Source organism: Moschus berezovskii, chromosome 17, assembly GCF_049115385.1.
Source record: "Moschus berezovskii isolate FMDL1 chromosome 17, NW_MosBer_1.0, whole genome shotgun sequence".
Taxonomy (NCBI): domain Eukaryota; kingdom Metazoa; phylum Chordata; class Mammalia; order Artiodactyla; family Moschidae; genus Moschus; species Moschus berezovskii.
In genome coordinates this window covers 5519137-5539662 of record NC_142476.1, presented here as the reverse complement: position 1 = coordinate 5539662, position 20526 = coordinate 5519137, and the positions used below count along the sequence as shown (strand labels likewise).

The 20526-nt window shown below is 55.1% G+C and overlaps 1 long non-coding RNA gene across 2 annotated transcripts; it reads left to right on the top strand.

Annotated features, from left to right (window-relative positions):
• The first annotated feature begins 7622 nt into the window (after positions 1-7622).
• On the top strand, positions 7623-14799 carry LOC148775041 (uncharacterized). Of its 2 annotated transcripts, none has more exons than XR_016039461.1 (4): positions 7623-7938; positions 9589-9650; positions 12533-12606; positions 14513-14799. It is a non-coding gene; the product is annotated as an uncharacterized LOC148775041 (long non-coding RNA). The 2 variants fall into 2 exon arrangements; XR_016039460.1 differs by having other exon boundaries at positions 7653-7716.
• The last annotated feature ends 5727 nt before the right edge of the window (positions 14800-20526 follow it).

Genomic DNA, 20526 nt, shown 5'->3' with positions numbered 1-20526 from the left:
TGGGCAAAGGTTTTGGTGGATGGGTTTGGGGTGCGTCCTGAACTGCAATAAACAGTGGGAAGGTGGGGAACGTATCTCTGGCACGGGGTTCCTGGGGCCTGGAGACAGCATGATCTGTGCGGGTCTGGGAGGAGCCAGATTGAACTGAGCAGGGCCGAGAAGGGAGATCCCAGTACCTCACCCACATTTGCCTTCCTAATTTTGCGTGAGGGCCTGAAGGGGCCTGTGGCCCAGAGGGGCCCAATTATTCTCTCAGCCATTTCAACCCAGGGCTCTCAGAGCTTCTTTTCAGGCTTATAATGGACAATGCTAATGTCATTATTAATATTTAATAGTAATGTTGCTAATCACGCCTTGCATTTATGTAGTCTCTCCAAAGAGCTCAAAGAACCCTGAGATCTTTTTTTATGCACAATTTGGCCAGTGTGGGAGGTGGAGGGTGGGAGGGCAGGGGCAGCCAACAAAGGAAACCGAAGCCCAGAAAGGCTGGCCCAAGGCCCCGGAATGGTGGGGGTGGAGCTGGGCTGGCATCGGGCACTGGGGTTCCCCGTGTGGGGCTCTGCCCTCTGCCTCTCCAGGACGTGTAGGGTCATGTTTTGACTTTGCCAGAAGACTCCCCCACCAAGGATGGCCTCCTCCTCAAAGACGGCCCTGGATGAGGCAGGGCTGCCAGGCAGAGGCCTCCGAGTGCTCTTTATGAAACCCGCCCTGTGTGGCTAATGCACAGCCTGGGCACATGGGAGCCGGAAGGGTGGGTGAGGAATGGGCCCTTGGCCAGATTCTGCAGGCCTCCCTGAGCCTCAGGCCAGGCCCTGCTGTCCGGCATCCCCGGATGGCCGAGACGTCCTCTCCTGGAAGCAGCTTCAATCCACCCATGTCAGGGTGCAGACCTTCTCTCTGCTCGATCTTCTTGTGCTGACTTTGCTGTCTTTAAATCCCCTGCTATAATTTGTCAGGGCCAGAAACATACCCCAAAGACGCAGTCACAAAAAAGTGAGCACATCAGAATTTTGGGGCTGGTCCGGAGCGCTATCCAGGGAGCTGCCCTTATATGAGAATGGTGGGTGGTACCCCTTGAAGGAGACAGTGTGGAACAGAGTGGAAAGCTATGGGCTTTGGTGTCTGACAGCTATTGATTCCAGTCCCACTCACCGTATTGATTGTCTGGTGACCTTAGGCTTCTCTCAGCCTCAATTTCCTCTTCTGTAAAATAGAGGTGAGATGATCTGCCTCAGAGGGCTGTGTGGGTCAGAGGAGGGAGGCACCCATGTTGGACTGCAGCAGAGGAGGCAGCGGGATGCTCAAGGCTCTGGCACCCTTGAGGGGAGTGTCCAGAGTGAGTAATGCCCATGATGGTGTCCTGGGCAGGCTGTCCTGAGATGTGGCCTTGCCGCCTCTGCCGGCTAGCCTCCCTCTGTTTCTGCCCATTTCTGAGTCGGTTTCTATAGCCTCCTCTGATTCTGTGATCCATCTGATAACCTCCTGGTGAATGTCCTTTTTGCTTACGACAGCCGAAGTCTGCGTCTGCTGCCTGCAACCTAGAGCCTAGACTAATTCAGGATTCAAAGTTCCTAGCACAGTGCCTGGAACAGAAGAAGTACCCAGCCAGAAGCTGTGAGAAAATTGTTGTACTCACCCACTCAACCACATCCGTCCTTTCATCCATCCATCCGTTTAACAAGCAAATATCGAGTCCTCTTGTACCTAGCACTGTGCTGGCTGCTGGGGACACTGAGAAGAATAAGGCAGGGGATGCCTTCTTACGGAGCTCACAGTGGAATGATGGGATGACATGAAAGGTGATCAGAACACAACCCAGTGAGTGCTAACCCAGGCTTGCACAATGCATCATGGAGGGGTACCTGCCTTGGCCTCGTGAGGCTCAGGAACAGAGAAAACATTTTAATTGAGTCTTGGAGGTATACTCTGAGCTCACCAGATAGGCCAGGTGTATTTGGCATGGGCTTGGAGGGGCGAGGAGGATGTGGTTCCAGGAAGGAGCAACAGTTTGTGCAAAGGAAGCAGTGTGGCAGAACATGGTATGTTTGGGAAAGGAGTTGGTCTAGGGTTGAGGATTCAAGGAAGGGATAAGGTTGGAGGGGGAGGCTGTGGTCAATCCTCAAGGAACCTGATGAGCCCAGTAGGAGCTTTATCTGAGGGCAGTGGGGACCATCAGAGGGCTCTAAGCTGGCAAGAGACAGGCTGAGGTGCGTGCTTTGGAAAGTCCACTCAGGGGCGGCAGGGAAGGTGGAATGCACAGGGCAGACGCAGACCTGGAGGCAGAGAGGCAGTGTGCTCAGCCGCCGTCAGAGGAGGAGTGATGGGACTTGGAAGGATTCTGGGCATGGGGCTCAGACCTGTGCTGGCCAGTCAGGAGTCTTCATTGGATGACCACGGGGCTCTCACACCCCTGCATGGGACCAGCCCCTGTATCTGCCCCCATGATGGTCAGTTTTGTGTGTCAACTTGGCTAGACTACAGTACCCAGCTGTCTAATCAAACACTGATCTAGGTGTTGCTGAGAAGTGATTTTGTAGATGTGGTTCACATCTACCATCAGGTGACTTCAAGTAAGGAGGTTACCTTCCATAATGTGGGAGGGCCTCATCCAATCAGCTGAAGGGCCTGAAGAGCACAGCTGAGATTTTCCAGAGGAAGAAATTCTGCCCTCAAACGGCAGCCTCAGCTCTTACCTGAGTTTCCAACCTGCCAGCTTGTAATCAGAAAACAGACTCGATGGCCCTCACAGTTATGTAAATCAGTTCCTTGAAATGAAGCATGTTTATTTCACGTGTATTTGCGCACACATGCGCACGCGCACATCTTACTTGTTTTCCTTCTTGGGAGAACTCCGGATGATACGCCCCCCCTTACCCTGTCCACTGCCTCTCCTCTTGGCTTCCCTGCGTCATGAATGGCGCCCCAGACCTTACCCCCTCTGTGCCCCTTCCCCCTCCCCCTCCCTCCTGTGTCCTGCCCACCACTCAGGCCTGCTGGTTCTGCCTCCCTGGGGCCTCTCCCGTACACGCCCTGCCCCGGGTCCCCTCCCACAGTCAGCTCTGAGCTCACCTGCTTTCACCTGAGCTCTTCCTGTCTGTCCTCCGCAGGCTGTTTCCAGTCTCTCTGCTCCCATTCACCCTCCAGACTGCAGTCAGAAGGAGCCTCCTCAGATGCAAATCAGATCCTTCCACTTTCCTGCTAAACCTTCTTCAGCTTCTCTGCCTCCAGGTTGGTGCCAGGCTCCTTGCTGAGACTCGTGGTCTCACCTGCCGGCCTCCTGTAGCGCAGCCCTTGTCTAGAGCATCCCCAGCTCGCTCTAAGCACACTGACCTGCCTGCCCTTTCCGGGAGGCTGTTGGTGGTGGTCTCTGGTCAAAACGGCTGTCTTTCTCTCTCAGGTGTATCTGGCTGCGTCCTCCTTGCTCTCGAGAACTGGCCTGGGGGTCGTGCCTCCGGGAAGCCCCGCGCGCCCTGCCTTTCTTGGGTGCGAGGTGGGCCTCCCCGGTGCCCCCGCCGCACGGGCGTGCTCCTCGCTCATCTGCGTGGGGAAGGGCTGTCTCAGCCCGTGTCCTGCGTCTCTGCACCGTCAGCACAGTATCGCTGCTCAAACCGTGTTTGTTAAATGGCTTGATGAGTGTGTCACCCATTCTTCTCTGGGGTTCAGGATGCGGCAGGGGAGACCATGCTGGACCACAGTTGGCTACCTCCCTCCCCATTCCAAAGGTCCTGATATGTGATCCCTTTGAGAGCCTTAGGCCCAAGTGCTAAGAGTGTGTTTCAAATTTTCAAAGAGTTGAGAAAAGGAAAGGTGTTTTGGGAGACACAAAAAGAATATGAAATGCAAATTTCTATGTTCACAATAAACATTTCTTGGAACACAGCCACATTTATTCATTTGTGCATTTCCGGCCACTTTCCTGATGTTCTGGCGGTGGAAGAGTTGCCAGAGAGGCTGTATGGCCTGCAAAGCTGAAAATATTAACTATCGGGCCTTGCACAGAAAATGTTTGCCAGTGCTTTGTCTGAGCCACTCCTTCGTCCCCAGGGACTGGGAGTCTGAAGCTTGAGGGGGATCAGACTCTGATATTCAGATGTCAGCTTTCCTCTTGCCTTAGCTCAGTGCTTCTCGACCAGGGGATATTTGGTGAAGTCTGCAGACATTTTGTCACAGTCGGGGTTGTGGGGGTATGGACGTGTATCAGGCACCTAGTGGGTAGAGGTCAATAGCCTAGGGTCAAAAGCACAGGGCAGCCCACACCTAAGAGTTAGTCCAGCCCCAAGCATCACTGAGAACCCCGTGCGGAAGGTCAGGACAGGGCCAGCCAGGTTCCTGGTTGGTCTTCTGGGCTGAGGAGCCAGCCAGAGCTTCCAGTGCCCTGGAACGGAGCAGTTCAAGGATTGTGTGTATAGGGAAAGGGGCAGACAGGCCAGTTCTTTTCTGGGCTCCCTGAGGCTCCTGTACTTGCTAGGGGCCCTGGGCAGGCCTCCAGTGGAAGACTAACCTCTCTCCCGAATCCCCCAAGGGACAGGACAGGTGTTTACCTGCTTGGGCAGGTGAGTTTGGTTCCAGAAGGGGAGATGGTTACCAAGGCTGCCAGCTGAGGTCGTAGGGAGGGGTGCCAGGGCCAGGGGTAGGGGGAACTGAAGGTGCTCACAGGGACCCAGGTGATTAGGGTGCCCAAACTGGCAGAAGGCGCATGAGGTGGGGGGGAGCCTCAGGGAAGGGGCTGTCACGGCTCCCACCCAACCTTCTGGAAAGTGAGAAGAACAGATGCTGTAGCTGTCAGATGAGATGCTCCTGGCACTTTGGGAAATTGCAGAATTGACAAAAGGACGGTTGCTTTCAGGGAACACAAGCAGGGGCGCAGCGTGGACAGCTGGGCTAGACTCTGGGGACTCCCTTTCCAGGAAGAGCAGCGAGCAGGGGTCCTATTGCCTGGCTTCTGGGCCGCTTGCGGGTAGGGACTGGGGGGACAGGGGGATGAAGCAGAGGGCCGGGTCTGGGGGCAGAACAGGTCAGGTCAGAGTCGGGCCAGTCTGCACGCAGCTGGGAGCCTGGCAAGTGGCAGGGTTGTTTCAAGGTCATCTCATCTCTACTCCTGCTCCTGGGTCCAGCCTCAGCAGACGGTGTCCTCCCGGCCAAGGATCCACACAGAGGGGCCCTCAGCAGGAATGCGAATTCACCAGCTGTTACTTGCAGAGCCCCCAGAAGTAGCAGCCAGCTCTCTCTGGAAGCTTCACAGACAAAGAGGATGGGCCTGAGGGTCTGCAGGGAGCCTGCACTTCCTCCTGGCGGAGAGCTGGGCAGCAGGACAGCCCGCAGCTGGTGCGGTCGCCTCCTGGATGCTCACCGGGGAGAGGGAGCCGGTGTGAGCACCTTGTGGCTGGGGGTAACTGAGGAAGGCTCAGGCCAGAGCCGCTGGCTGGGTCCCGCTCAGAGGCAGGAGGCGCAGACGCCGTGCTGCTAGACCTACCAGAGGAACAGGAAAGGAGAGGACGATAAGCAGTGTCCCAAGAGGGGATGGTTTTAATTGCAATGTGGAGCTAATTTAGACCCAAAGAAAATGCTTTCTTTTCTTAATTGGGGTATAGCTGACTTACAATACTGTGTCAGTTTCAGGTGTACTGCATAGCTGAGTTAAAGTATTGTGTTCAAGTGTACACATACACACACACACAGACGTCTGGTGTTCCAGAGTATCTTCCGTTATGGGTTATTATGAGATAGCGAATATAATTCCCTGTGCTACGGAGTAAATCCTTGCTGTGTATATATTGTGTATATAGTGGTGTGTATCTGCTCAGCCTAACTTTACCCTTCCCACCCTTCACCCGTAGGTTTGTTTTCTGTGCCCGTGTCGGTTTCTCTCAGCTGTATTATTCTCAGGCTCTGCGTGTAGGTGACATCACACACCGCCTTTGTTTCCCTGTGTCTGGCTCACTTCACTCGGCGTGGCATTCTCTAGGTTCGTCCACCCAAAGGGAGCTTTCCCAAGCCGGGGGTGGGGCGGTCAGACAACCGGCAGGGGAGCGCTGCAGTCTCTGCAGGGTCAGGGACCTGCCTGCCTGCCCTGGAGGCCCGGCCTGGCCAAAGCCCCCAAGTCGGGTGGTCCCGGGGCAGCGCTCTGTCCTTCCTGGCAGACCCTCTGCTTTCTGGCTCCTGGAGCTGCAGCAGCTGGATTTTAGATGGAGACTGGGGGACAGGAGCCAGGGACTCCGACTCTGGAGACCCCTGGGCATGGGCCAGGGAGCCCCCAGAGGAGGCGGTTGTCCCGTCCCCCTTGGAAAGTGAGCTGGCCATCGTGAGGGCCACTCGTGACCGGGAGGCGAGCAGGAGCGGAGGGCGAGGGGCAGCAGAAAGGCGAGGGGTCACGCTCCTCATTTGCTGCAGTGTCATCCGTCTCCTTGTCAAAGCTCTCTCCAGGGGGCCAGCCTGCGACAGATGCGCCCCTGAGGAGGGGCTGCTGGCCTCGCTTCTCCCCGTCCCCGCTGCCCTGGAGCCTGCTGCATTGTTAGCCGGCGCCCCGGGGGACAGACTACAGATGGACCGAAGCGGGTGTCTGTTTTGTTTTGGGGGCGGGGGAGTCTCTGAACCAAGAACCTATTTGGCTAATGAAGTTGTAATTACTCCTGGGCTCACTAATAGGATGAAAACCCGCAGCTCCGCTAAAGCCACTGACGGACCCGCGTGTGCCTGACGGCTCTGCAGAGGGCTGGGTGTCGGAGGTGGGAAGGGTGGGTGCTGGGCAGGGAGAGGGCACAGAGGCTGTGCTTCCGGGAGCAAGTCACACTGACACGGTCCTCGGTTCAGGATAAGACGAGATTCCTGAGAACTATCACGCCCCCAGTTTTCCCAAACCCAGCACAGCTCCCAGCTATCTAGTTTGGTGGGAGATAGACAGCTGAAAATCCCAAACTATTTCTACCTGTCTTTAGAATGAATCTATTCACAGGTTTGTACATATTTTGTTTCTTCTAGAAAACCCCTCAGCCCTTTTGGATGTGGTCCAGTTGAGCATAATGAGAAATGTGAGCCTGCTTTCGCCATGGAGGACTTGGCTAAAAGGGAGGGCAGGGGCAGGGCGTTCGCTGGGGGCCGGGGACTTAGTGTTTGCTGGGAGGTTCCATGAAATGAAGGATGGACCAGGACTTCACTTTCTGTAGGGCTGTTTCCTGAGGGCCAGGATCTTACTTCCCATCCAGGGATTGAAACTTGCTGCCCTTCTACCAGGGGCTAGAGGCCTGGAGAATCCCAGGGATGGGGGAGCCTGGTGGACTGCCGTCTATGGGCTCACACAGAGTCGGACACGACTGAAGTGACTTAGCAGCAGCAGCAGCAGAGGCTAGAAGCAAAATTTCGTGATTCTTACCCCATTTAAAAGCAAAAACGTTTCAAGGAGTCAAAAACTGCAAAACACGCACAAAGTTTATTATTAGAGACACAGCCCAGTGTACATGGGAGCACACAGAGGAACATTTATTTTTGTCAGAAGCAGCGCAGAAATACACACTGGGAGAGGAGTGTGGCGCACAGTAAAGTGATTTAAATCCTGACACAGGACAGTCCTTTGGGTCTTTGTTTACGTTTGGCCGGTTACTTTGTTTCTCCTTGCACAGCTGACAGGTCCTGTGACTCTCCCCAAGATGCACGCACAGCTTTCCGCTGAGACGGAGCCCACCGCAGAGGCGACGGCTGCACATCCACACTGATTACAGGGTGGGGCCCTGCCCTTTCAGCCCCAAGAAACCTTCTTGCACGTGTGCAGAGGGAAGTCTCCCTTGACCTCAAGAGAGGCCCTCTTATCTCTGCTTCAGCAGAGCTTAGCTTCTGCCACTAGCTTTGCCCTTGGAATACCTGAATGAGAACGACGTTTGGATTTTTCTCCGCTTGACAAAAACCCGCCGTCCAGCCCAGGGGCCCGTCCATCTCCTACCTCAGGTCCGAGCCACGCGCACAGAGCTGGGAGGGCTGGATCCGCAGGAGCCCCTGCCGACTGAGGACTGCGCTCCCGGCCCTTGTGCACACCCAGCCTGGCCCGTTGGCCGTTGGCCTGTGGCCTTGACCGCAGCAGTCAACCCAGGGCATCGTCATGTGGAAAACTTGGGGAGGACGCGCGTGTGGCCCGGGAGGAAGGCCTCTCTGGATTTTGTGTCCTGTGGAGGCTGTTGCTCGGCTTTGGGAGGGAGAAGGATAGCGGAGTTTAGCTTCTCTGGACCTCAGAGCTGATGGCATTAGTGATGGTCTCTGACGAACACCCCTTCCCTGGAGAGAGGTGTGTCGGTGTGGAGCCACAAGGAGCCCTGAGTCCCATCCCTGTGGCCTAGACGGGTGGTTCCTCCCGACAAGCCCGGCTTTGTTTCCTCAGTCTCAGGGGAAATGGCCCCAGGGAGGTGACCATACCTAATGCCAACCTGGGTGGGAACTCACGGGGGACCCTTGCCGAGCTCTGCCCTGGGGCCATTCTCTCCTGGGACAGACCCAGGCCTTCCGGATGTCTAGCCTATTCCTCTTCTGTGGGTTGTCTGGCGGGGAGGGGGTTGTGCTGTGTCCTAACAGCTAGGCTGGAGACAGCAGGGGCAGGAGGGAGGGAGGTTCAAGATGGACAGTTCTTTCCCATAAATGAGAGTGGGTTCCTTGGCTTTCAAGGGAGACAAAAGCACTTAGGGGACTTTGGGAAACTTAATTAATGGGGCTGTAAAATGAGCCTCTAGCTCTCAATATTCATCACCAGCCCTTACATCCAACCACTTGGAACCTGGTAAACTTGCTTTTAGGAAGACAAATACTGCCCGCTCCCATCCCCTCCCACCTGCCACCACACAGACTAAACCACTAGCTGGGCAGTAAATGCAGTCATGCAGACAGCTTGAAGACAAACGGGCCTGCGCAGCCTGTGGGGACCACCCACCGCACATAAGGGACCACAGAGTCACAGAGTCACAGGCCGCTGCTCCTGCCCACCATAAGCCTGCAGCCTGGCCAGGCGTGGAGGAGACAAGTTGGGCACTTGTGCTGAAGGCTGGGGGCAGAGGGAGGGGGGCGGTCAGGAGAAGCTCTTTGGAGAGAGATGGAATTGTGGGCCAAGGTACTTATGAAAGGAGGGATTTGAGCCCCCCTGGGAGGATGGGAAGGACTTTTGAAGGAAGGAATCAGGCTAGGGAGAGCATCCTAGAAGGCGGAAGTATAAGGGGATTCATTCATTTATTTAAATTTAATGAAGTATTATATAATACTATGTATCAGGCATTGCTGGATGGCATCACCGACTCTGTGGACATGGGTTTGAGTGTACTCCAGGAGTTGGTGATGGACAGGGAGGCCTGGCGTGCTGTGATTCATGGGGTCGCGGAGAGTCGGACACGACTGAGCGACTGAACTGAACTGAACTGAACTGAACTGAACTAATTTGATCCTTGGTGTTGTTTAGTTGCTAAGTCATGGCTAACTCTTTGTGACTCCATGGACTGTAGCCCTCCAGGCTCCTGTCCATGAGATTCTTGAGGCAAGAATACTGGATTGGGTTGCCATTTCCTTCTCCAGGGGATCTTCCCAACCCAGGGATCAAATCTGCGTCTCCTGTATTGGCAGGCAGACTCTTCACCGCTGAGCCACCAGGGAAGCCAAATTTGATCCTTGCAGCAACCTAAAAGGTAGGTACAATGATAACTGCTGCTCTAGAGATGAAGAAACGGAGGCAAAGCAAGGTCAGGTAACCTGTCTGCGGTCACACAGCTGGGATCTTACTGTCCACTGAGCCCTGGCTCTTGGTACTCGAGGCTGACTTGCGGAAGGATGCGTGCCTAGGGCTTCACTGCCCCTCGTCACGTGGCCAGGGGCTGCAGGCCCCCACAGCCCTTCCCTGGGTTCTCTGGGCTTTCTTGGAGTGGGGTCAAGAGACCGCATGTGCCACCAAAAGAGCAGAGCAGAAAGGGACCAACCGCTGCCGGATCCTGTGAAGAGCTAGCAGGGGCCGCTCCAGCATGAAGCCTTGGGAGCAAGATGCCAGGGCTAACTCTTCACAGAGACGCCGGTTCACACCCGAGTGTAGCCGTGAGAGCTGAGAGTTCAGAGTCAGAAAGCCCTGATGGCTGGTTCTGACTTTGTCGCCCACCTTGGGTCAGAGATTCAGCCCAAGGAGGAGGAGCTGCAGTTTCCTCATGCGAAGCAGGACATAAAGCTACCTCCTCAGAGGGCGGCTGTGAGGTTAAGAGGCCATTTGCATAAAGCACACAGCCTCTGCCTCGCAGTCAGCCAGCATTAACGTTATTAGTTACTCTTCTCCCGAATCACTTAATGTAGAGGCACTGTGACCCAAATGCCAGCTGGTGCCTCTCACCTCTTTGACATCTATGTATAAACGGCTTTGCCTGCCAATTCCATGGTCTGTGGAAGTCAAAGTCTCCCATAATTCTTGCTAATTCCTGAGGTCTTGTGCTCTGACCTCTACATTCTCCTGTGGTCTCTGCTTCCCTTTGCATCAGTTTGGATGTACCATTCACCAACTTTGCTAGTTTTTAGAAAACATTGACTCACACAAAGCTAACCCATCAATTGGATAGACTTGACTGACAATTTGGGGGCAGTGGGGAGGGCCACATCCCAGAGTTCCCAGGCTTTTCCATGTGGATCCTCTAATCTAGGGGTCCTCAAACATCAGTCTGCCTCAAGGGTTTGTTAAAACACAGATTCCAGAGTTTCTGAGATAGTAGATGGGAGCGGGGCAAAAAATCTGCATTTTTGATAAGCTCCCAGGTGATCCTACTACTGCTGGTCTAAGGACCACACTCTGAGACCACTGCTGGTCCGAGGACCACACTCTGAGACCATTGCTGGTCCAAGGACCATACCCTGAAACCACTGCTGGTCTGAGGACCATACTCGGAGACCACTGCTGGTCTGAGGACCACACTCTGAGACCACTGCTGGTCTGAGGACCATACTCGGAGACCACTGCTGGTCCGAGGACCATACTCTGAAACCAGTGCTGGTCCGAGGACCATACTCTGAGACCAGTGCTGGTCCGAGGACCATACTCTGAGACCAGTGCTGGTCCGAGGACCATACTCTGAGACCAGTGCTGGTCCGAGGACCATACTCTGAGACCAGTGCTGGTCCGAGGACCATACTCTGAGACCAGTGCTGGTCCGAGGACCATACTCTGAGACCACTGCTGGTCCGAGGACCATACTCTGAGACCAGTGCTGGTCCGAGGACCATACTCTGAGACCACTGCTGGTCTAAGGACCATAGTCTGAAACCACTGCTGGTCCAGGGACCATACCCTGAAACCAGTGCTGGTCTGAGGACCATACTCTGAGACCACTGCTGGTCTAAGGACCATAGTCTGAAACCACTGCCGGTCCAAGGACCATACCCTGGAACCACTGCCAGTCTGAGGACCAAACTCGGAAACCACTGCTGGTCCGAGGACCACACTCTGAAACCACTCGTCTCGTCTTCCTTCTGATGTCACTGCGCTGCAGCTGTCTCTTGCTCTGGATTGCTCCAGAGTCCTCAGACCTCCCCCCTCTGTCATGCAGGCTTCCCTCACTGCTCTCTGGGAACACTCCACCCAGATCAGTCCCAGACCCTCCACTAGTAGGATCCAGCCCTGTTAGAGGGCAATTGTGATTATAAATGTATCCTCAGTAATTTTGTTTTTTTGTTTCAGAGTTATCTACTCTCACCCTCCAGCCACAGCTCGCCCTTCCCTAGTTTTCTTGAAGCTGAGTTCCTGTTGAGGTTAAGAGGAGTTCCTACGGAACCCTGGCCAGGACCCTACCAGACCCATCCCTGTCTACACAAAGCTGTGCTTCTCTGCTGAGGGTCTGAGGCTCATCAGTGGGAAGCTCTGGGGTGGGGGGTGGCGGGGGGAAGGGAGGGGGAAATGGGACCTGGGGCTGCTGGGCCGCAGCTGTGGCTCCAAATTGCTCGGAGGCCCACTGCCTGGTCTGCGCTTCGTCAGGGACCACATCAAACAAATGGGCTCTGCTGCATTAAGTGGGGAAGGGGAGGCTGAAATAGACCCTCTGCCACCCGCCCCCACCTAATGCAGTGTTGAGCCGCAGAGGCTGCCTTGATGAGGGGGGACCATAACAAATTCCCAGATTCCATCCCTTCGGGGGCAGCTGGGCAAGAGGGGGTATAGCCTTCACTCTTAATAAAGATTGGAGGATGACTCGCTCCCTCCCACTGGGTCAGTTAATCCAGCTCCACAGTGGGGATTAGCATTTCTAATGGCCTGGGAGGCGCAGCCTTCAGAAGACAGGGATGAGGGATGACAGATATTCTGGGGGTCTCTGGGGCTCCGAAGGGAGGCCAGCCTCTCTTTGTTTGGACTCTGCTGAATTGAGGTCCGTGTTCTTCGAGTAAGACAGTTGCTTCATCTCTCTACTTCTGTGCTCTTGAGTGGGGGCTCCTGCTCTAAAAATGGGCCAGTGGACCTCCCAAATATACCCAAGTCCAAAATCCAAATATCCAAAAATATGACACAAAAGTTCCGCATTCACCTGGCTACTGCTTTCCTTCACAGGCACAGCCGTGTCACTCATTCATCCATATTCATTCTGCGCCAGGCTGGCCTGCGGATACAGAGGTGAAAAAATGGTATTAATTCAGGCTGTTCATCATTTAGTGAAAGAAGCAGAAAATAAGTGTCGTATGCCAAGCCCCTGGGAGAGACCTGAAATAGGTGTTCTGGGGGCATAGAGAGTGAATCTTAACCAGACTGCACTGTGTGTGTGTGTGTGTGCGCGTGCGTGCACATGTGTACTCGTGCGGCCATAGCTGAATCAGGGAGGACTTCCTGAGACAGTGTCCCCTGCACATCTTGTTAAAGACACGTGACCCAGCACGGAGGCCACAGCCTGTCTTTCAAGAGCTGAGATGATCTGTAAGGAAAAAGGTGGTTAGAGAGATTTGGGAAAGACGAAAGAGCCTGGAATTAGGTGTTTCAGGGCCCAGGTGTGAGCATCAGATTATGAATTATCTGGTTGGACAGGTGTCTGTAAAGTTGAGGGGAAAGTATTTCAAGCCTGCCAACTTTTGATGATAATTCATTTATTGAAACCACAGTTATTGAGCCCGTTGTCCTGGACATTGTCACATATTGCTTTGGCTTACCTGGTCGTCTCCCTTGATAGTCTGAGTTTCCTGAGGACTGGAAATCTGTCCTACTTATTTTATGTCATTAACTGGTCCAGAAAAAGTTATTAATAGGTGCTTTTTGAGGAGAATTAAATTGCCAAAGTTGAGAAGTCTGAGAAATTGCATGTCAAAGGCGCTAGAAATAGCTTGAAATGGCTAGAATTTAGGGTATATGTGAAGAATAGTAAAAGTAATAAATAAGACTGCAGAGGTAAGGGTCAGATCATGAAAGATCTAACATGTCAAACCAAGGAGTTTAGACTTTATCTTATTGTAGCAAACTTGAAGTTTTCAAGGAAAGGAGTGACATGATCAGATTTGTGTTTTGGATCTTTTGGCTGCAGTTTCAAGAGGGAGTAGGCAACACGAGGGGCAAGGACACTGTTGGTTCAGCATGAGGCCGCGGCCTAATGCTGGGGACAGTGCAAATGAACACAAGGAGCAACTTTCTGAGATAGTCTGCAGACTTGAGAATGATCAGATCTTTCTTGCATTAGCGCAAGTTCACAGGGAAGTTCAGAAGTGGTGTGTGAAAAACCCAATGAGTTCTTCAGAAGGAGCTAGACCTGGAAATGCGTTCTTATTTTAATCTAGTGAAGCAGTAACTCCTCAAGTCAATGATCTCTTCTGAGGGAAGAATAAATACCAGTGGCTTGGAACTTGGTGGCTCTTTGTCCCAGAGATTTGGGTCTGCATTTGCAGGGGAATCTTTTTGCCTGCATTTCCCATTACTGTCTATAAACCACTAGTTACCTTTCTGCACAAGCAGAACCACTGTATGCCCCACACTGTCCTGAGGAAAGGGAGGGGGGTTACAAAGTCTGGGTGCATGCCTCACCCTTACCCTGCCTGGCGATGGTCTTCAGCCACTCCTCAGGGAAAATGCGCACTGCTGCGGGCCAAAGCGTCAGCACAGGAGGCGGTGTGGAGCTGGAACAGTGCTCCTAGACAACAGAGGCCTCTCTGGTTCCTTCCCTTCTCTCTTGGCTCGTTGGTTGATACTCCTTTGAGTCTATTTTTTTTTCAGATTTAATTTTATTTTTAATCGGAGGATAATTACTTTACAATATTGTGATGGCTTCTGTCATACACCAACATGAATCAGCCCTAAGTATGCTTTAACCGCTTCCTCTTCAATCTCCCTCCGACCTCCCACCCCACCCACCCCTCGAGTTTGTCGCAGAGCACTGACCCTGGGCTCCCTGTGTCACAGACAGCCTCTGAGTCTATTAGGAGGGGCTTTTGGTTTGTCGTAAGCAGTCTTATTCATTCTTTCAACAATATTTAATATTAAATATTAAAATTCAACAATATTAAATTGCAGCAGATACAAGGCCAGGCATGTGATAGCGCTCTTCCATCTCAGGGCAGGGCTGCACAGGCGGAGCGGCCAGCCCGGCGCTTCTCCAGAGGCAGGGGTGCAGAAGCGCACAGGCAGCTGCAGTGAATCAGCAGTGTCTCCATGACCGAGCACATTCCCGCACTCCTCTTTCAACGCTGAAAACACAGATTGCGCCAGTGAGTTTTCCAGGATATGACCAACTTCAAAATGGGGGCTGGTGGGACTAAGACTTCACATTCTTCATGCAGGAGGCCCAGGTTCAATCCCTGGTCAGAGAACTAGATCCTGCACGCTGCTATGAAGATCCGAGATCCCACACGCCACCACTGACTCAGTGCAGCCAAATAAGTAAAAAAGATAGGGGCTGCTATCACAGATTTCCGTGTGTATGCTGCCTGATGCCCACGAAAAACGCTGTGATTCATTTCTTTTTATATATAATTTTAATTTTTTAAAATGCATTCTGGCTGCACCGTGTCTTCATTGTTGCGCGTGGGCGTCTCACTGGGGCGGGGGTGGCCTTCTTGTCGCGGGCCGCAGGCTCCGGGGTTTGGGCCAGCGGAAGTGGCGCACAGGCTTAGTTGCCCTGCAGCATGTGGGATCTTCCTGGACCAGGCATCAAATCTGTGTCCCCTGCATTGGCAGGTGGATTCGTAACCCCTGGACCACCAGGAAATCCCCTATGATTCATTTCTGTCATTAACCCCCAAACATCCCTCTTCTACCCACCAACTAAGGAAACTGAACAAATTACATGGCCAGAGTCCATTGTGAACAACTTTTATTATACGTTTAGTGTTCTCTATACAAAAGAAATCAGTTTTTTTTTACAGTGATTCAAAAAAAAAAACAATTCTGAATAATTTGGCCTTTCCATTGCTCACGCAGTCAGTTTATAAGTCCACATATTAGATGGTCCTCTACAGCCCAGAAGCCTTCCCTGCTGAAGGTCGAACGTGACACCCTCAGATACGCATCTGTCGCTGACAACGTTGGTTAATGCAAAATAACTTGAAAAAAGGAAAGAACACGATGTGAGAGGGGTTAAAACAAGGTGTGCCATGGTGAGTTAAAATATTTAACCGATGGGAAAAAAGATCAGACCAATTTGTGGGTGTGTGGGTATGTGGGAAAGGATGGAGACATTTGGAAAAGATTTCCCCGCTGAACCGAACAAACTGGAAAATGTGTGTGCTGGGGAGGCTGCAGGGCCAGAGGTCCCTGGGGCCCAGCGTGGGGGAGGGAGGGGCAGGACAGAGCGGCCACGTTACAGGCGACCGGTGCTCAGTGCAGGAGGGTGCGAGGCTGGCAAAGAGCTGGGAGCCGGGCAGGGGACAACTGACTAAGGACACTGAGTCTGGGAATCAGAAAGGACAGCAGGGCAGAGTCGTCTGACCTGCATCCTTTTTGAAAGAGAAACACGAGACGTGCACAAAATTCTGGATTTCTTCTCCCAGAGTTTTGTGTTTATTGCTTCACTGAAGTCTTTGCATGTGCTGCACTCCAGCCCGGGGGATCCGGGGGCAGAACTTCCACGGCGCTGCTCCCCTGCAGCACCCTGAGGCCAGGGTGGAGGGGACAGAGACCGCCAGGCCCCTCCTGCAGGGACGCAGTGTGCTGGCGGCCCGATGCATTACGAGGCAAGAGATGCCCCCGAGGGAGAGCTTCGTGGTGACAAACACCAATCAGCTGGTCCCTCTTCTGGCCTGGGTCTCTCCTGAACAGCACGACCGGTTCACCACGGGCTGGCAGACTGACTGATCTGGGACTCAGAAAAATCCTGTGGTTTCATTTGTGGAGGTATAAGGAGATTTGGGAGAAGCAGAAAAAAATGTGGGCCAGATCTTAAGTAACATCACTGTGTCCAAGGCGGGAACACAGCTGTTTCCAGCTGTGCTGAGGTGAAAGAGCTCTGGACAAGGAGTCAGAGGGCCTGAGTTCAAGGCCGGACCTCACTTTGATTTACCAGCTGTGTGAACGTGGACAGTCCCTTCCCCTCTCTGGATTTTACCATACAATGAGTCATTTCAATCACATCAGCTCTGTGGTTCCTCTGCATGCTGAAATCTGATCCTGTTTAAGCTAGACACCTTTGTACCAATTTCACTTCCATCCTTATTATGACGAAACCACCATTTAATACTAACAGACCAGTAGGGGGCACTGGTTTTGGCTTGAGACGCCGTGTGGTGGGGTCTGGCGGCTTCCCTGGATGGCTGTCCTCCTTTCCCCGTCCCTTCTCAGAGCCCGTTCTCAGTAGTGGAGGGAGGGTAAGCTGGACAGGCTGGGCACAGCCACAGTTGGGCGTGAACTCCCACAAGTGGCCCCTGCCTGTCCTAAAGAGGGGCTGCCCAGGAGTTAGGCTCTGCAAAGGCCACTGAGTGTCCTCTGGTAATTTCAAGCTCTTTGCTTTATTTGTTGACTCCTCTGATTTATTTTAATCAAGGATCCCCTCTATGCGCCTCTTAAGCTCACTATGCAGTGATCAACCAGGATCCGCAGGGTGGTTTCTTTCCCAGGGACTGAATCACAGCACGGGCCGAGCTGTATGTGGCTGCTGGCGGAGTGACCGAGGCATCAGCAATGGAGCGTGCGCTGTGTCCTCCCACGGAGATGGGCTCCCAGCCCCCTGCCCCTGGGAAGCCTCTCTTCAGGACCGTGTGCTGTGTCCTCCCACGGAGATGGGCTCCCAGCCCCCTAGCCCCTGGGAAGCCTCCTCTCTTCAGCCCTTAAGGAGCAGCCTCGCAAAGACTGAGGCGAGGGTGGGAAACCCCCGCCACTCTCGTCACACGGCTTTTGGGGATGCCCTGACCCTGCAGAGGGCTCCAGGAGCCTTGGAGAGCTGCTGCCCGTGCTGTTCCCGGGGAGAACTCCCTCTCCTTTGGATCAGACTCTGTCCTGGGTTTGCCCACAGGAATCGCCCAGACGGGGTCTGGCACGGGCAGCCTCCTACCGCTGCCCCGACACTTCCAACACACTTCCCCACAGCCCTTCACATTTCATCTCCGCGTCTGGGAGTGGACTCAGCCTCTTCGGGACAAGGTCATGCTCTGTACTGTTCCTCCTGAAAGCACTGCCTGGCGATGGAGCCTCGGCCTGCTGCGTGTGCGTGTCCGTGCAGGTGCTGAGTGTGAGCAGAGGAGGCCCTCCCTTGGCTGGGAAAGCCACAAACATCCACGGATTTGTTTCCAGCCCTCTTCTAAGGCTAAATGTGTTCAGGGAAACCACGAAGGTACTCTCTGGGCCCAGGCCACAGATGTCCTCATGGGGAGAGCAGTCCCAACCCTGCAGCCTCTCAGACAGGCAAAAGTTTCTCTAGGCCTCGGGACTTGCTGGGAAGGGGGCCAAGGCGATGGATAGGGGACAAGCGTAAGCTCCACCATTTCCTCAAAAGCAAGGCAAGGGGCAAAGGGGCCTGTTCACCACGACCCCGGCCAGGGGCCAGGTGCTGTCCCCTGGCCCTGCAGGGATGTGCTCCCTAGAGACTGGCACCCGCTCCTTTAGCTGGGCACGTGCCCCTCTGTGGGGACAGGTCTTCAGAGGAGGGACTGACTAAGGGAGACAGAGGCAGCAAAATACAGACAAGTCAAGCAGCCTGCCCCAAGCGTGGAGCACAGCGGCCCGGGAGGACCGTTCCCGTCCGGCCCAGCCTGGGGAAGCGAGCTCTCCCCGCAAGGACCTTCCCTTCAACCTGCAGCCACGGGGTGGCTCGAGCACGCAGAGCGCTCCCGTCAACGCCGCCTGTCACGAGACTCAGCGCTGAGGACAGGGGCCGCAGCTGCCTGTCACCGCGGTCTCCAGGGCTCAGGCCAGCTGCTCCCGAGCATCTGCGGAGCGGGAGACGCCGCGGCTGAGCCCCGGGGCGGACGGGGGCGCAGGCCGGCGGTTTCCGGAGCGGGAAACGGCCTACACTTCCAAGCCCTGCCCTGCCCCGGCCAGGCAGGCGAAGCACCGGTGGTGGAGCTCTCCCGGCATTGCGGGGGGTATGTTCGGGGTGGTTCTTGAGCACCCTGCATGGCAGGGGGCGCTGGACAATACTGCTTTCTGGCTGAGCTGGGTGGGCTCTGGCGCGGGCTCCATGGACCCTCCTCGGCCTAACCCTGCGGCCCACACAGCCCTCTGGGCCCCTGCCGTCTTCGCTCGGGGAAGACCTGGCCCCCGCCCGGTCACGTGGTGTGCGGCTCTCAGCACACCAGCGCGCAAGGGGGCTGGCGGCACTGCCTTCACACACGAGGAGGGCACAAGCCTGGCAGGCCACGGACAAAGAGCGGAGACAGGTTGAGGGCTCACTGCCTCCCAAGGCCCCCTGGGAGCAGAACCTCTTCCCCTGTCAGCGGTTGTGTGAAGGACTTTCCTGAGGCAGGGGGATGGTATGATGACAGCTCACCGTCCACCCTGCCTGCAGAGCTTGCTTCCAGCGCAGCGAGTGCAGACATGCAATGTGGATGAAGGCCTGAGAAACGACTGCTCTGCTCAGATCCTGAGTGCTTCCTAGAAATCCAGCCTACAGGCACACCTCCCTGCCATTTCCTGCCCAGGCTCTGGGAACGCCTAGCGGCCTCCAGGCAGGTGAACGGTGGACGCCCGGGAAAGTGCCCCTGAGCTAGCTCCTCAGCCCCTGCCAGTCACCCCGTCCCTCTGACCACGAGAGCCCGCCCAGGCCTCCTGCCCGCACACCTCCTGCGGCCTGGGCCAGTGGAGAGCTGCCTGCCCTCAGGTTCAAACAGCACAGCTGGCGCAGCTCGGGGCTCCCTTTTCTTATCTGCAGACAGAGTACACGTGTCTAGGGGCTTGACCTTCAACTGACCAGTAAGTGACACAAGCATTGCTAATACCTTTGTGGCTTAAAAGTGTGGCAAACGAGACTTAAATAAGGTCTCTGAAGGACACAGCGCTGCTCCTGCCCAGGCGCCCCGGCAAGCAGCTGGAGGCTCCCGGCAGAGGCTGTGTCTGCGGCAGGCAGTCCACTCTGGGGGTCAGCTCCACCCTCCTAAAAGCAACTCTAGCTGCAGCAACAGCTGAAGGGCTACTCTTAGGCTCAAGATCTCTCTCTCTGAGGCTAGGTACCTTTGGTTTCAAAATGGAATAGACGGGGAGGCTGAAGGCAGAGCCCTGCGTCTCTGAGAACCGCAGGTCTGCGAGTGTCTCCACCTGGGGCACGTTTTGAGTGGCTGCTTCGGGGTCTGCTGGGACGCTGGCATAGGCCGCCCTGCTCCCCTTGAGACAGGTGTCACTGGAGGCTTCAGGGCTTGCAGGGAGGGGCTGGGGGCCTGGGAACCGCAGGGACAGGTCAGAGCTGCGTAAGGCATACGAAGGGCACTGCCAGGCCTGGCTCTGCAGCACCAAGTACCGCAGTCCCGCGGGGGCTCCCGACACACACACCCTAAGGAACAACAGGCAGGCTTGGTCCGGGGGGAGCCGCGCCCCATCCACGCACCATGAAACACCGGATTCATTGTCACACAGAGCCGACCGAGGAGAGGCTGCCTGCCAGACATGCGAGGGGCGTGCAGGTCCTCCCCCAGGCACACCAGCACAGCCTTCGCATTGGGGAGTCCATCTCCTGGGGGCAGCAGCACAGACCCTGAACCCGCTGGGGGCAGCCCCCACCCTGGCTGCGGTCCTCTGCCCCACAGCCTGAGTCTCACTGATGAGGAAGGCAGTCCAGCCTAGCCCTCCGCTTCTCTCTCCAGTGGGCCCGGCTCCCCTCCGCTTGAGGTACACGGTCAGCGGAGCCGAAGTCCTTCGCCTTGGTGCCCACTCCCGGTCCTCAGACCCCTTCAGTCGGTACAGCTTTTGTCTCGGACGCTCCAGAGCAAGGGGCAGGGTGAGAGTGAGGAGCAAGAGGTAAGCCCACCCCCCCAGCTGAACCAGAGCCAGGCAAGGAGGCCTGACCCCCCCTCCCTCCCTGCCAAAAATACTGTCGTTTCCCAGAAAGGCGCCAAGCCCAGTTCAGCAGCTGACAAAGCTGAGGCGGAGAGGCTGGGGGCCGGGGGAGGCATGTGACGAGCAAGGCATCCTTGGGAAATACACGGGCC